We start from the raw sequence: 13,528 nt of genomic DNA on the forward strand, positions 1-13,528 counted from the left end.
TAATTTTGGCTGACGTGATCCTAAAACCGTAGAATTTGGAGGCGTTACTTCTTCTTTCAAGTGGTTGTTTAAGTGTAGTAAATTTTAAAATTTTAGAACAAAAATGTGAATTTTTAGAAATTTTTATTTTTTGAACGAACAACAAAAATTACCTGTATTCTATTAAATTTCGTAATTTTGGCAATTTCATTTGTAGAACTGTAAAACTCGGAGTGTCACTACATTAGATTTGTTTAAATACTGTGCCAAATTTCAGAACTTTAGAATAATAATATAAATTTTTAGATTTTTTTTTCAGAACGAAAAAATAATTTCAACCATTTTCTATAAAATGTTCTAACTTTGGTAATTTTGATACTATAGCTATAAAATTTGGAGACGTTTTGACTTCCGATTAGTCTAAAAACTGTGCTCAATTTCAAAATTTTTTAACAAGCAAGTGAATTTTTAAAATTTTTATTTTAAGATCAAAAAAAATATACTGTTTTCTATTAAATTCTGTAATTTCGATAATTTTGATTGTAGAGCAGTGAACTTTGGAGACTTTAGTAACTTCTACCAATTTAATTAATAACTGTGCTAAATTTCAAAATTTTAGTACAAAAATGAATTTTAAGATTTTTTCAGCGCGAACCAAATATTTCAACAATTTTCTATAAAATGTTGTATCTTTGGCAATTTTAATACTAAAAGAGTAGAATTTTGAAACATTTCTACTTCCAATTAGTTTATAAACTGTGGTTCACTTGAAAATTTTTAAACGAGAATGTGAATTTTTAGAAATTTTTATTTTTAGATCAAACAAAAAAAAAACTGTTTTCAATTAAATCGCGGCACATTGGTAATTTTGATTTAGTTTGGTTTAGTAGCAGAATTTAGAGACGTTAATTTAGTTTGGTTTAGTAGAATTTAGAGACGTTATTAGCTTTTAGTTGTTTAATATCTGTGCCAAGTTTCAAAATTTTAGAACAAAAATCTGAACTTTTTATTCAAGACGAACAAAAAATTTCAACCGTTTTTAATAAAATGTTATAACTTTAGCAATTTAAATAGTAGAATAGTAGAATTTGGAAGCGTTTTTACCTTCAATTATAATTTAACTGTAAAGAAGTAAAAATTTTCAGTGTGATCAAAAAATTTCAATCATTTTCTATAAAATATCGTAACATTGGCAATTTTGATGCTAAAACAGTACAATTCACAGACGTGTTTACTTCCGATTAGTTTAAACATTGTGCTCAATTTTAAAATTTTCAAACAAACATGTAAATTTTTAGAAATTTTTATTTTTCGATCAAACAAAAAATTAAACTATTTTCTATTAAATCCCGCAACTTTAACAATTTTAATTGTAGAATTGTGAAATTTTCAGGCGTTTCTAATTTCGATTAGTTTAATAAGTGTGGCAAATATCAAATTTTTTGGACAAGAATCTGAATTATTGGAAATTTTAATTTTTACAACAAATGCAAAAATCCGACAGATTTTATTAAATCGCGCAACATTAGCAATTTTTATGGAAAAACAGTGGGATTTGGCGGCGTTAATACTTTAGACTTACTTAATAACTTAGCTGAATTTCAAAACTTTAGAACAAAAGTGCGAATTTTTAGAAGTTTTTATTTTTATAATAAACAAAAAATTTCAACCATTTCTTATAAAATTTTGTAACTTTTGCAATTTTGACTTAAAAGTAGTAACATTTTGCAGCCATACTACTTTACAGTTGTTCATCTACTGTACTAAATCACAAAATTCTAGAACAAGAAAAATTATTTTAAGAAATTTTTTCTTCGGAGCTAACAAAAAATTTCCAGTTTTTTTCTGCTAAATTCCATAACTTTGGTAATTTTAACTCCAAAAGAGTAAAATTTTAAGACATTATGACCTTCAAGTAGTTTAATAGGTGTGCTAAGTTACGAAATTCTGGAACCAGCATTTAAATTTTTTAATTTTTTTATTTTATCAATCAAAAAGTTGAATTATTCTCACTTAGTTTCTGGGCTTTGCGAAATTAACACAAATAAAAAATGTTCCAAAACTAGTTTTATTCAAAAAATTCAACATAAAACTGACACATCTCAGCTTTTTTTAGTCAGTGGTTTCAATGTGAAAATTACTTGACACAGAAAAATTCACTTTCATTCTAATTTTAACCTTTTTCTTTAGAATCCAAGCAAATTCGAGATTAATTTACATCACTTGAAAGTAATTTTTCCAATCAAAACTGTATTTTTTCATTTTTAGAACGCCTCTTCCAATAGCCAAAATTGATGATCATTTGACTGAATTGACTAAATTCTCTAGGGACGAATTGTGCTGATAAATTGCCAATTCTCCGAAAACTCAACGAGGAGGGGTTTCTCTTTGTCCGGAATTGTGGAAATAATAATAATAACAAATCGTAAAAAATGAACAGGACGAGGGCAAAAAATTGCGCGTCTTTGTCAATTCCAGTGCAGACAAATATCCCCTCTTTTTGCCGCAAATGTGGCAATCTTCCACTTCGCTTTTTTCCACTTTTTCTCTTGAATGCTCCATTAAATTCCATCATTAAATCACCGAAGCTCTACTTTTCAGTCTCGAACCTCGCCGACTTCGCTAATCGTCGAAAAAAGCCCCGATAATTCCGACTCAGTCCAGACATAAATTCCTAAATTGCCTTCGTCCTGCCTCCTCACAAAAAAACCCACAAAACACTCCGAGTATATAGAGTATTAAATTAACTCCGCCTCTATCGAATCCGCAGCTCGCGATTGGCCGTTCACCTCCCCCAATACCGAATCATGCCACATGTCGCATTTGCAAGGGGTTTACTATACACATGGAAACATGGGGGTGCAAATCGCCGTCTCTTTCTGCCGCTTTCATCGTTTTATGGCGGCAATTTGGCGAAAAGACGTGCAGAGCGAGAAATTTCTAAGCAGTGTCGTGGAAGTCGAGAAATTCAAGTAGTCAGTTTGTGTACGATGTATTTACGATATGCTATTACGGGTTTTGTCGGAGAAGAATGGGAACTTCGAGGAATTCTGGAAATGGAATTGTGATGCTTTGATGGGACCATATTTGGGATGATGGGTACTAAATGGATGTCAGCGGTGGACACGGTTTGGGAACGGTTGCGGACACGGATGAAGAAATTCTAAATTGCTCAATGATGCCACTTCTTGGTGGGACTAAATTATGGTATTTTTGGGAATTGGGGGCTATTGAAGGTGGAGACAACAAAAGGTTTTTGTTTGCAAATGCTAACTTAATTTGGGAAGATTTCTTCACGAGAAGAAAGACATGAAAAGAATATTCAATTATCTAACAATGTCTTTAGATTTTTTGGTTGGAATTTTGTTTTTATTTGCTAATTTACCTAATAAAGACGTACTTTCCAATTTCGCGAGTTTTCCGAAATGTCTAAAATCTCTAAATCTACTAAAAGGCGTAAAATCACTGAAAAATGCGATGTTTTAATTTTTTTGACTAGCGGTTTCAATGTGAAAATCATAGGAATTTTATTTACTTTCTAGGCAATCAAAAAATTTCAACCGGTTTCTATTAAATTCCGTAACTTTGGCAATTTTGATTTGAAAACGGTAAAATTTGGTGACGTTACTACTTTATACTTGTCTGCCAGTTGTATTAAATTTCAACATTTTAGGATAAGGAATCAAATTTTTAAAAACTTTTTTTTGTTGAACGGTCTAAAAATTTGCGGCTGTTTTATACGAAGTTTTGATCCTAAAACAGTAGAAATTGGTTGTGTTACTACATTCAAGAAGTCTGATAAGTGTGTTAAATCTTAAAATTTTAGAACAAAAATATTAATTTTTTGAAAAATTAATTTGAGGGATGAACAAAAAAAACTATTAAATTTTGTAACTTCCGCAATTTTGACTGTAGAGCAGTGAAATTTACAAGCGTTACTAGTTTTGATTTGTCTAATAACTGTGCTAAATTTTAAAATTTTTGAAACAAGGATGTGATTTTTTAGAAAATTTCATTTTTAAAACAAACATATAATTCAACTGTTTTCTATTAAGTTCCGTAACTTTGCCAATTATGATTGAAAAACAATGGAATTTGGAGGCGTTTTTGAAATCAACTTGTTTGAAATCTGGGCGAAATTGCGAAATTTTAGAACACGAATGTAAGTTTAATAATTTTTTCAGAAAATAGAAAAAAATTTCACATTTTTTTTATAAAATGTAACTTTGGCAATTTTCATACTGAAATAGCAGAATTTGGAGAATATTCTACTTTCGACTAGCTTAATAAGAGTGCTAAATTTTAAATTTTTCGAACAAGAATGTGAACTTAAAAAAAAAATTAAAATAAACAAATAATTCAACTATTGTCTATTAAATCCTTCAACTTCGGGAATTTTGATTGTAAGACTGTGAAATTTGGAGGCGTTTCTACCTTTGATTAGTTTAATATATGTGCTAAATTTCAAAATTTTTGAACAAAAATCTGAATTTTTGGAAATTTTTATTTTTAGAACAAATACAAAAAAACTCGACTGTTTTTATTAAATCCCGTAACTTAGGTAATTTTGATGGAAGAGCAGTGGAATTTACTGATATTCCAACTTTAGACTTGTTTACTAACTGTGGGTAAATTTTAAAATTTTAGAACACTAATTTAAAGTTTAAGATATTTTTTTTTCAGGCCGAACAAAAAATTTTGACCGTTTTCTATCAAATGTTGTAACTTGGACAATTTTGATGCTAATATAGTAGAATTTGGAGGCTTTTTTACTTTCGACTAGTTTAATAAGACTGCTAAATTTGAATTTTATTAGGCAAGAATGTAAATTTCTAGAAAATTTTATTTTTAGAACAAATAAAAAATTCAACTGTTTTCTATTAAATTCCGTAACGTTGTTAATTTTGATTGCAGAGCAGTGGAATTTGAAGGCTTTACTAGTTTCGATTTGTATAATAACTGTGTCGAATTTTAAAATTTTAGAACAAGGGCGTGAATTTTTAGAAATTTTTATTTTTAGACCAAACAAAATAATTCAACTAGTTTCTATTAAATCCCTCAACTTTGGGAATTTAGATTGTAAAACTGTGAAATTTGGAGGCGTCTCTACCTTTGATTACTTTAATATCTATGCTAAATTTCAAAATTTTTAAACAAGAATTTGAATTTTTGTAAATTTTTATTCTTAGAACAAATACAAAAATTCGACGGTTTTTGTTAAATCCCGCAAATTAGATAATTTTGATGAAAGAGCACTGGAATTTAGACTTGTTTAGTAACTGCGCTAAATTTCAAAATTTAAAACAGTAATTTAAAGTTTTAGATTTTTTTCAGAACGAACAAAAAATTTTGATCAATTTCAATTAAATGTAACTTTGACAATTTTGATGCTAATATGGCAGAATTTGGAGGCTTTTTTACTTTCGACTAGTTTAATAAGACTCCTAAATGTGAGATTTTTTGGGCAAGAATGTGAATTTTTAAAAAATTTTATTTTTAGAACAAATAGAACAAATAAAAAATTCAACTGTTTTCTATTAAATTCTGTAACTTTGGTAATTTTGATTGCAGAGCAGTGGAATTTGGCGGCTTTACTAGTTTCGATTTGTATAATAACTGTGTCGAATTTTAAAATTTTAGAACAAGGGCGTGAATTTTTAGAAATTTTGATTTTTAGACCAAACAAAATAATTCAACTATTTTCTATTAAATCTCTCAACTTTGGAAATTTGGATTGAAGGACTGTGAAATTTGGAGGCGTTTTTCCTTTCGGATAGTTTAATATCTGTGCAAAATTTCAAAATTTTTGAACAAGAGTCTGAATTTTTGGAAATTTTAATTTTTAGAACAATAACTAAAATTCTACTGTATTTATTAAATCCCGCAACTTTGGCAATTGTGATAAAGATCAATGGGATTTGGCGGCGTTACTAGTTTAGATTTGTTTACTAACTGTACTAAATTTCGAAATTGTAGAACACGAATTTGAAGTTTTAGATTTTTTTTCAGAACAATTGACTTATTAGTGCGCTTAATTTCAAAATTTTTGAAAAGAATCATAATTTTTAGATTTTATTTTCTGGGACAAACTAGAAATTTGCACCATTTTTTATAAAATTTAGTAACTTTTACAATTTTGAATCTAAACCTTACATTTTTTTATTTACAGTGTCAAATTACAAAATTTTAGAACAAGAAATAGAATTTTTAGAATTTGAATTTGGTCCAACTTTGGTTTTCCCAAAATGCCCAAAGTCTGAAAACGACCTCACAAGCTCCAAATCTATTAAATTCAGTGTTACCAACTCGTGAAAAATCCTTATCACCACTGGCAACATTCTAGTCCCCCAGCAATGGAATCCCAAGTGTACCAACCTCCTTATCGTCGGGTGTAATTTTCAGGTGTTAATTTCCACAATAGGCGAATAATTGCCGCAGGACTCCCTCGAGTGCCATTTAATTTTCTTCTCAAAACCTCCGCACATACCTCTCTTATTAGTCCATTTTTTATCTCATCACAAACCTTTCTCGTCCATTCTCTACGAATGTGAATGAAATTTTCATCAGCATAACTTCCAATTCGTTATGAATTTGTAACCGATATATTTTATTAGAATAACAACGGGGCGCCTTATTATTCCATCACGGTAAACATACGTCTTTTCACTCTTGTAAAAAAAATCGTTCATTGATCAAATTTCATTCATGATATACTTTGAATTAAATCAATTTCCGTAATAAGTATCCCAGAACTTTCTAAACGGATTTCGACACAAGTCAACGAAAGTTTAGTTTATGGCCGATAATAAATAATGAGGTCCAGTAGACACAATGTTGACAGGTTTGGTTTTACTGCACCAATATAAAGTAATAAAAGGACCATTATTTGGACAGGAGGCTGTGTATTTTTTGTTTGGGGTGTTTTCGGGAATTTCTTCAGGTGGTGACAGTGAGGGCTCAATTATGAGGGGTTTGGGGACGTTGATCTCGGTTCTTTGGAAATTTTTGGGGTTTTAACGAGAAATTTTATGCTTCTTCTGTTTATTATACCTACTTATAAACGAGCGGAAGTAATTCAAGATCAATTTGTCTTCGTTTTTTGTTGTTTTATATTATTTTAAGTTTATTGCCAAGGTTCTTCAATTATTTCAAATTTTTAGAACAAGAATCTGTTTTTTTTGATTTTTTTTTTGGGATGAACGAAGAATTTTAACCACTTTTAATAAAATTCCGTAATTTTGGCAATATTGTTGCCAAAACCGTAGAATTTAGAGGCGAATGTGATTCTGACTATTTTAAAAACTGTGCTAAATTTCAAAATTTTAGAACTAGCCACTTTGAATAAAATTTTCTTTGACTTTGACTTTGACAATTTTGATGGTAAGAACGTAGAATTTAGAGTCGTTTTTAATTTCGACAATGCTGTGCTGAATTTCAAAATTTGAGAACAAGCATCTGAATTTTTAGAATTTTTTTTTAGGATGAATAAATAATCTTGATCATCTTCAACAAAATTTCGTTACTTTGGCAATTTTAATGCTAAGACTGTAGAATTTGGAGGTGATTTTACTTCCAACTTGTTTACAATCTGTGCTAAATTTTAAAATTGTAGAGCAAGATCGCAAATTTTTAGACTTTTTTTTCAGGATTAACGAAAATTTTCGACCTTTTTCAATAAAATTTCGTCGTAACTTTGGCAATTTTGATGTCAAGACCGTAGAATTTAGTGACGTTTTTACTTCTGGCGAGTTTAATAACTGTCCCAAATTTCAAGAATTTAGAACAAGAATGTGAATTTTTAGAAATTTTTTTCAGGGAGAACAAAAAAATTTTGACCATTTTCTATAAAATGTTGTGACCTTGGTAATTTTGATGCTAAAATTGTATCATTTAGAAAAATTTTGACTTACAACTAATTTAAAATGTACACAAAATTTCAAAATTTTAAGACAAGAACCTAAGTTTTTAGATTTTTTTTCCAGGATGAACAAAGAATTTCGACCACTTTGAATCAAATTTCGTAACTTTGGCAATTTTGATGGTAAGACAGTAGAATTTAGAGCTGTTTCTAATTTCGACAAGTTTAATAACTGCTGAATTTCAAAATTTGAGAACAAGCATCTGAATTTTTAGAATTTTTTTCAGGATGAATAAAAAATCTTGATCATCCTCAACAAAATTTCGTAACTTTGTCAATTTTGATGCCAAAACCGTAGAATTTGGAGGCGATTTTACTTCCGACTAGTTGAAAAGATGTGTTAAAGTTCAAAATTTTATAACAAGAACGCAAATTTTTGAGATATTTTTTTTTTAGGATAAACGAAGAATTTTGATCACTTTCAATAAAATTTCGTTACTTTCGCAATTTTGATACCAAGACCGAAAAATTTGGAGACGTTTCTATTTCTGACGAGTTTATAACTGTTCCAAATTTCAAAAGTTTAGAACAAGAATGTGAATTTTTAGAATTTTTTTTCAGGATGAACGAAGGAATTTCGACCACTTTCAATAAAATTTCGTCGTAACTTTGACAATTTTGATGCCAGGACCGTAGAATTTGGAGACTCTCTTACTTTTAACGCCTTTAATAACGGTGCTAAATATAAAAATTTTAGAACAAAAATGTGAATTTTTAGAATTTTCTTTTTCAGGATGAACGAAGAGTTTCGATCACTTTCAATAAAATTTCGTCGTAACTTTGGCAATTTTGATGCCAAGACCGTAGAATTTGGCGACTTTTCTACTTTCAACAACTTTAATAACTGTTCAAAATATCAACATTCTAGAACAAGAATGTGAATTTTTAGAATTATTTTTTCAGGATGGACAAGAATTTCGACCTCTCTCAATAAAATTTTGTCGTAATTTTAGCAGTTTTGATGGCAAGACCGTAGAATTTGGAGACTTTTTTACTTTCGATGACTTTAATAACTGTACTAAATATAAAAATTTTCGAACAAAAATGTGAATTTTTAGAATTTTGTTTTCAGGATGAACGAAGAATTTCAACCTCTCGTCCTCAATAAAATTTCGTCGTAACCTTGGCAATTTTAATGCCAAAACCGTAGAATTTGGAAACTTTTTTACATTCGACAACTTTAATAACTGTGCTAAATATCAAAATTTTAGAGTAAGAATGTACAGTTTTAGAATTTTTTTTTAGTAAGAACAAAAAAATTTCGACCATTTTGTAAAAAATGACGCGTTGGTAATATGTATGCTAAAATAGTATTATATCCAGAAATTTTTACTCACAATTAATTTAAAAAGTCAGCAAAATTTCAAAATTTTAGAACAAAATCGTTAAATTTTTCGATTTTTCTTTTCAGGATGTTTCAGAGTTTTAATCATTTTCCGTAGAATTTGGAGGCAATTTTACTTCCAACTTGTTTACAAACTGCTAAATTTCAAAATTTTAGAACAAGAATGCAAATTTTTAGATTTTTTTCCGGGACAAACTTCTATTTACTATAACTTTTATTAAATTTTGTAACTTTTGCAATTTTAACTCTAAAACAGTAAAATTTGGCAGCGTTAGTACTTTACATAGATATGTTTACCTACTGTACTAAATTATAAAATTTTAGAACAAGAAATAGAATTTTTAGAATTTTTAATCTTCGAATAAAAAAATTCATTAAGACTGTAAATAAAATTTGAGAAAAATAAAAAAAAAAATAGAAAATTCATAGAATACCAGGAAACTGTTGAAAGTAAATATGAAGGAGTCTATAAACTACAGAGCTAAGGATCTTGAAAAATTTTTAGAAAATAAAATGGGAATTGAAAATGCTTATAATCAACGCAAACTTAAAGCTTCAACGTGAAAATTTCTAAACTGAAATCTGAAAATCTTCAAACCGAAAACTCCAAACAAATGACTTTAAACACGTTCACCATTTCCAAAATCTAACAAAGAAATTTGGAAGGAAAATTGAATAAAATTTCTGCCGCTTCGTATTTCTGATTCTGAAAAAAAAGCAGTGGATAGTTTGTAGACGTAAAATAAATTTTCTTCCGACGGCGACGCGACAAATTGTTTGAGCACGTCTGTAATTGATGATGGTGAGAGTCTAAAAGGTTCAAAGAAAATTAAAGCATTTTATGTCAAAGCTTTTAAGAGCTAAAATAAAAAGAAAAATTGGAGAACATAAATAAAACAAAAAAATTCCAGCAAATCGCCAATTCTATCGCATTTTTCGAAAACTCCGGAGATTTAGCACCGAATAAATTGTTAAAATGTTAAGTTTACAATTTGATTGAGTGATACGTTCAAGTTAATTTAGACCTGAAAACTCGATTTCACGGGCTGGTGTCGGTAAACTCCCGCCGCTAATTTGAATGAAATTCATGGAAACAAAAATAGATTTTTCCGTACGTTTTCTAAATTAATTGGTTTTGATCTAATACAAAATTCCAACATGTGAGAAATGACATCGCTAGTTGAAATTTTGCAACAACTCAATTTAAATCCAACCACAATAAAGACATTTTATTTAAATAAAAAAGCAAACAATAGCAAAATCTCGAAACCTCGGAACTGACTTGTTTGCTAAAATGTAGAATTCCCTCGATTTGCGGTTTTACGTCATTTCAAATCCATCAAGGTTAAAATGCAACAACAATTTTTTCCATTTCGCAACCGCGCGCCAATACAAAAATCCCCTCATTTCCGATAATAGCTTTACAACCTCCTTAGCTACCCTCTTCTCGAAAATCTGGCAGTAAATCGTCCCTCGCTTATGACAGGTCGTAAAGCAATAAAATCATAAAAATCCTCTGTGCTATAGAAAAATTTGATTTGGTTGTTGGTAGGCCAACCGTTACCGAACCGTTCGGAAAAATGCGAAGAAGTGAAATAGGAAGTTTTTACTAGACTGTAACTGTCCAATGTAAATAAAATCAACACCTTGAATAATTCGAGTTATTCGGATTTTTATAAGAGCGCACAACGGTTTTTATTCACGATTGTCGTGGGAATTTCAGGTTTTTCTGCGATGAACGCGATGAGAACTCAATTTCGATTTTTGAACACGGATTTTATGAAAATCCGTTAAAAAAGACGGTAGAGGAACAGCGGGAATGTTGGAGGAGCGTGACGGAAAAATAGTGCGGAAATGAGGCGGAATTATGTACTGTTGTTTGGAAAGACACTTTTTTTATACGAGTAGGTACAATTTTTAAACTTTGGGATTGTCCTAAAATTAATTTTTTTTAAGTCTGTGTTTTTTCACGAGAAGTTTATAATTAGGTACAGTTGAGGAGTTATTTTTCAAAACTCAATAAATCCAATTTTGACTGATTGTGGGTTTGATGTGAATTTGAGATTATTTTGGGTAAATCTTACAATGCGTATATTTCATTCAGTAAAAAACCTCTATGTGTTATCTTCTTATGCCACAATAGTTAAAGTAAATTTGAAGAAAATTGAATAAATTATCGATTTTTCTAAACGCTTGTAAAAATTTATGAAATGAATTTATTGAGTTAATAAATGAGTTAATAGTAACAATCTCTCTAAATTGTATCGTTTTTGCTCTAACATAACCAAAGATACAACTTTTTTTATACAATTTTGACAATTTTTGGTTCGTCCTAAAAATAGAAATATGTATTTAAAATCTGTGTCTTTTGCTACAGAATTTTATAATTTGGTACAACTAATAAATAGGTTAAAAGTAGTAACGTTCCTGAATTTCATGTTTTTAGCGCCAACCTAACCTAAAGTATAACTTTTTTTATTGAATTTTGAAACTTTTTGGTTCCTTCTAAAAGTAAAAATTTCTAAAATTTGCGTCTTTTGCTCCAAAATGTTGTTATTTGGTACAATTAATAAATGAGTTAAAAGTAGTAACCTCTCTAAGTATCATCGTTTTTGTGCCAACACAATCAAAGATACAACTTTTTTCTAGAATTTTGACACTTTTTGGATCGTCCTAAAAATTAAAATATTTAAAATCTGTTTCTTTTGTTATAGAATTTTATAACTTGGTTCAACTAATAAATAAGTTAAAAGTAGAAACTTCCCTGAATTTCATGCTTTTAGCGCCAACATAACCAAAGATACAATTTTTTTATTGAATTTTGAAACTTTCTGGTTTGTTTTAAAACTAAAAATTTCTAAAATTTTCGTCTTTTGCTTCAAAATTTTATAATTTGGTACAGATAATAAATGAGTTAAAAGTAGCAATCTCCAAAAATTTCATCGCAGTAGTGCCAACACAACTAAAAATACAATTTTTTTATAGAATTTTTGAAACTTTTTTGTTCGTCCTAAACGTATTTTTTTGTTTAAAATATGCGTTTTTTGCTCCAGAATTTTGTTATTTGGTACAATTAATAAATGAGTTAAAAGTAGCAATCTCTCCAAATTTCATCGCAGTCGCATCGCAACATAACCAAAAATATAATTTTTTTTCGTAGAATTTTGAAACTTTTCTTAAGAATAAAAATGTTTAAAATCTGTGTCTTTGGTTCTAGAATTTCACAATTTGGTACAGATAAAAAATAAATAAAAAATAATAACCTCCCTAAATTTCATGCTTTTAGAGCCGACGCAACCAACGATACAACTGTTTTTATAAAATTTTGACGCTTTCTGGTTTGTCTTAAAAGTAAAATTTTCTAAAATTTGCGTCGTTTGCTTTAAAATTTTATAATTTGGTACAGACAATAATTAAGTTCAAAGTACCAATCTCTCAAAATTTCATCGCAGTAGTGCTACCACAAGCAAAAATAAAATTTTTATATAGATTTTTTGAAACTTTTTGTTTAAAGTAATCGTAAAAATGTCTAAAATATGCGTCTTTTGGTCCAAAATTTTGTTATTTCGTACAATTAATAAATGAGTTAAAAATAGTAACCTCCCTAAATTTCATCGTTTTTGTGAAGACACAACCAAAGATACAACTTTTTTATATAGAATTTTGACACTTTCGGTTCTTTCTAAAAGTAAAAATATTTTAAAAAATCTGTGTTTTTTGCTTCAGATTTTTATAATTTGGTACTACTAATAATAAATAAGTTAAAAGTAGTAACTTTCCTGAATTTCATGCTTTTAGCGCCAGATATATTTTTTTTATTGAATTTTGAAACTTTTTAGTTCGTTCTGAAAGTAAAAATTTTCAAAATTTGAGTCTTTTGCTTTAAAATTTTTAAATTTGGTGCAGACAATAAATGAGAAAAGTAGCAATCTCACAAAATTTCATCGCAGTAGTGCCAACACAACCAAAGATACAATTTTTCTTATAAAATTTTGAAACTTTTTGGTTCGTCCTACAAATTAAAATTTCTGAAATCTGCGTCTTTCGCTCCAAAATTTTGTAATTTAGTACAGTAAATAACTGAGACAAACATGGTAACCTCCTCAAATTTCATTGCTGCAACGCCAACACAGCTAAAGAAACATTCATATTATAAAATTTTGAAACTTTTTGGTAATTGTACGCTCTGTATATGATTTGGATTTATTTTGGAACTTGACCTTCTGACAAGTCGTTATTCATAACCCTCGGTTATGGCAATAGCGCCACCTAACGTGTTTAATCGT

The sequence above is a fragment of the Gnatocerus cornutus genome, chromosome 3 (assembly GCF_029298725.1).
Source record: "Gnatocerus cornutus isolate USDA-ARS CGAHR chromosome 3, icGnaCorn1.1, whole genome shotgun sequence".
NCBI lineage: Eukaryota > Metazoa > Arthropoda > Insecta > Coleoptera > Tenebrionidae > Gnatocerus > Gnatocerus cornutus.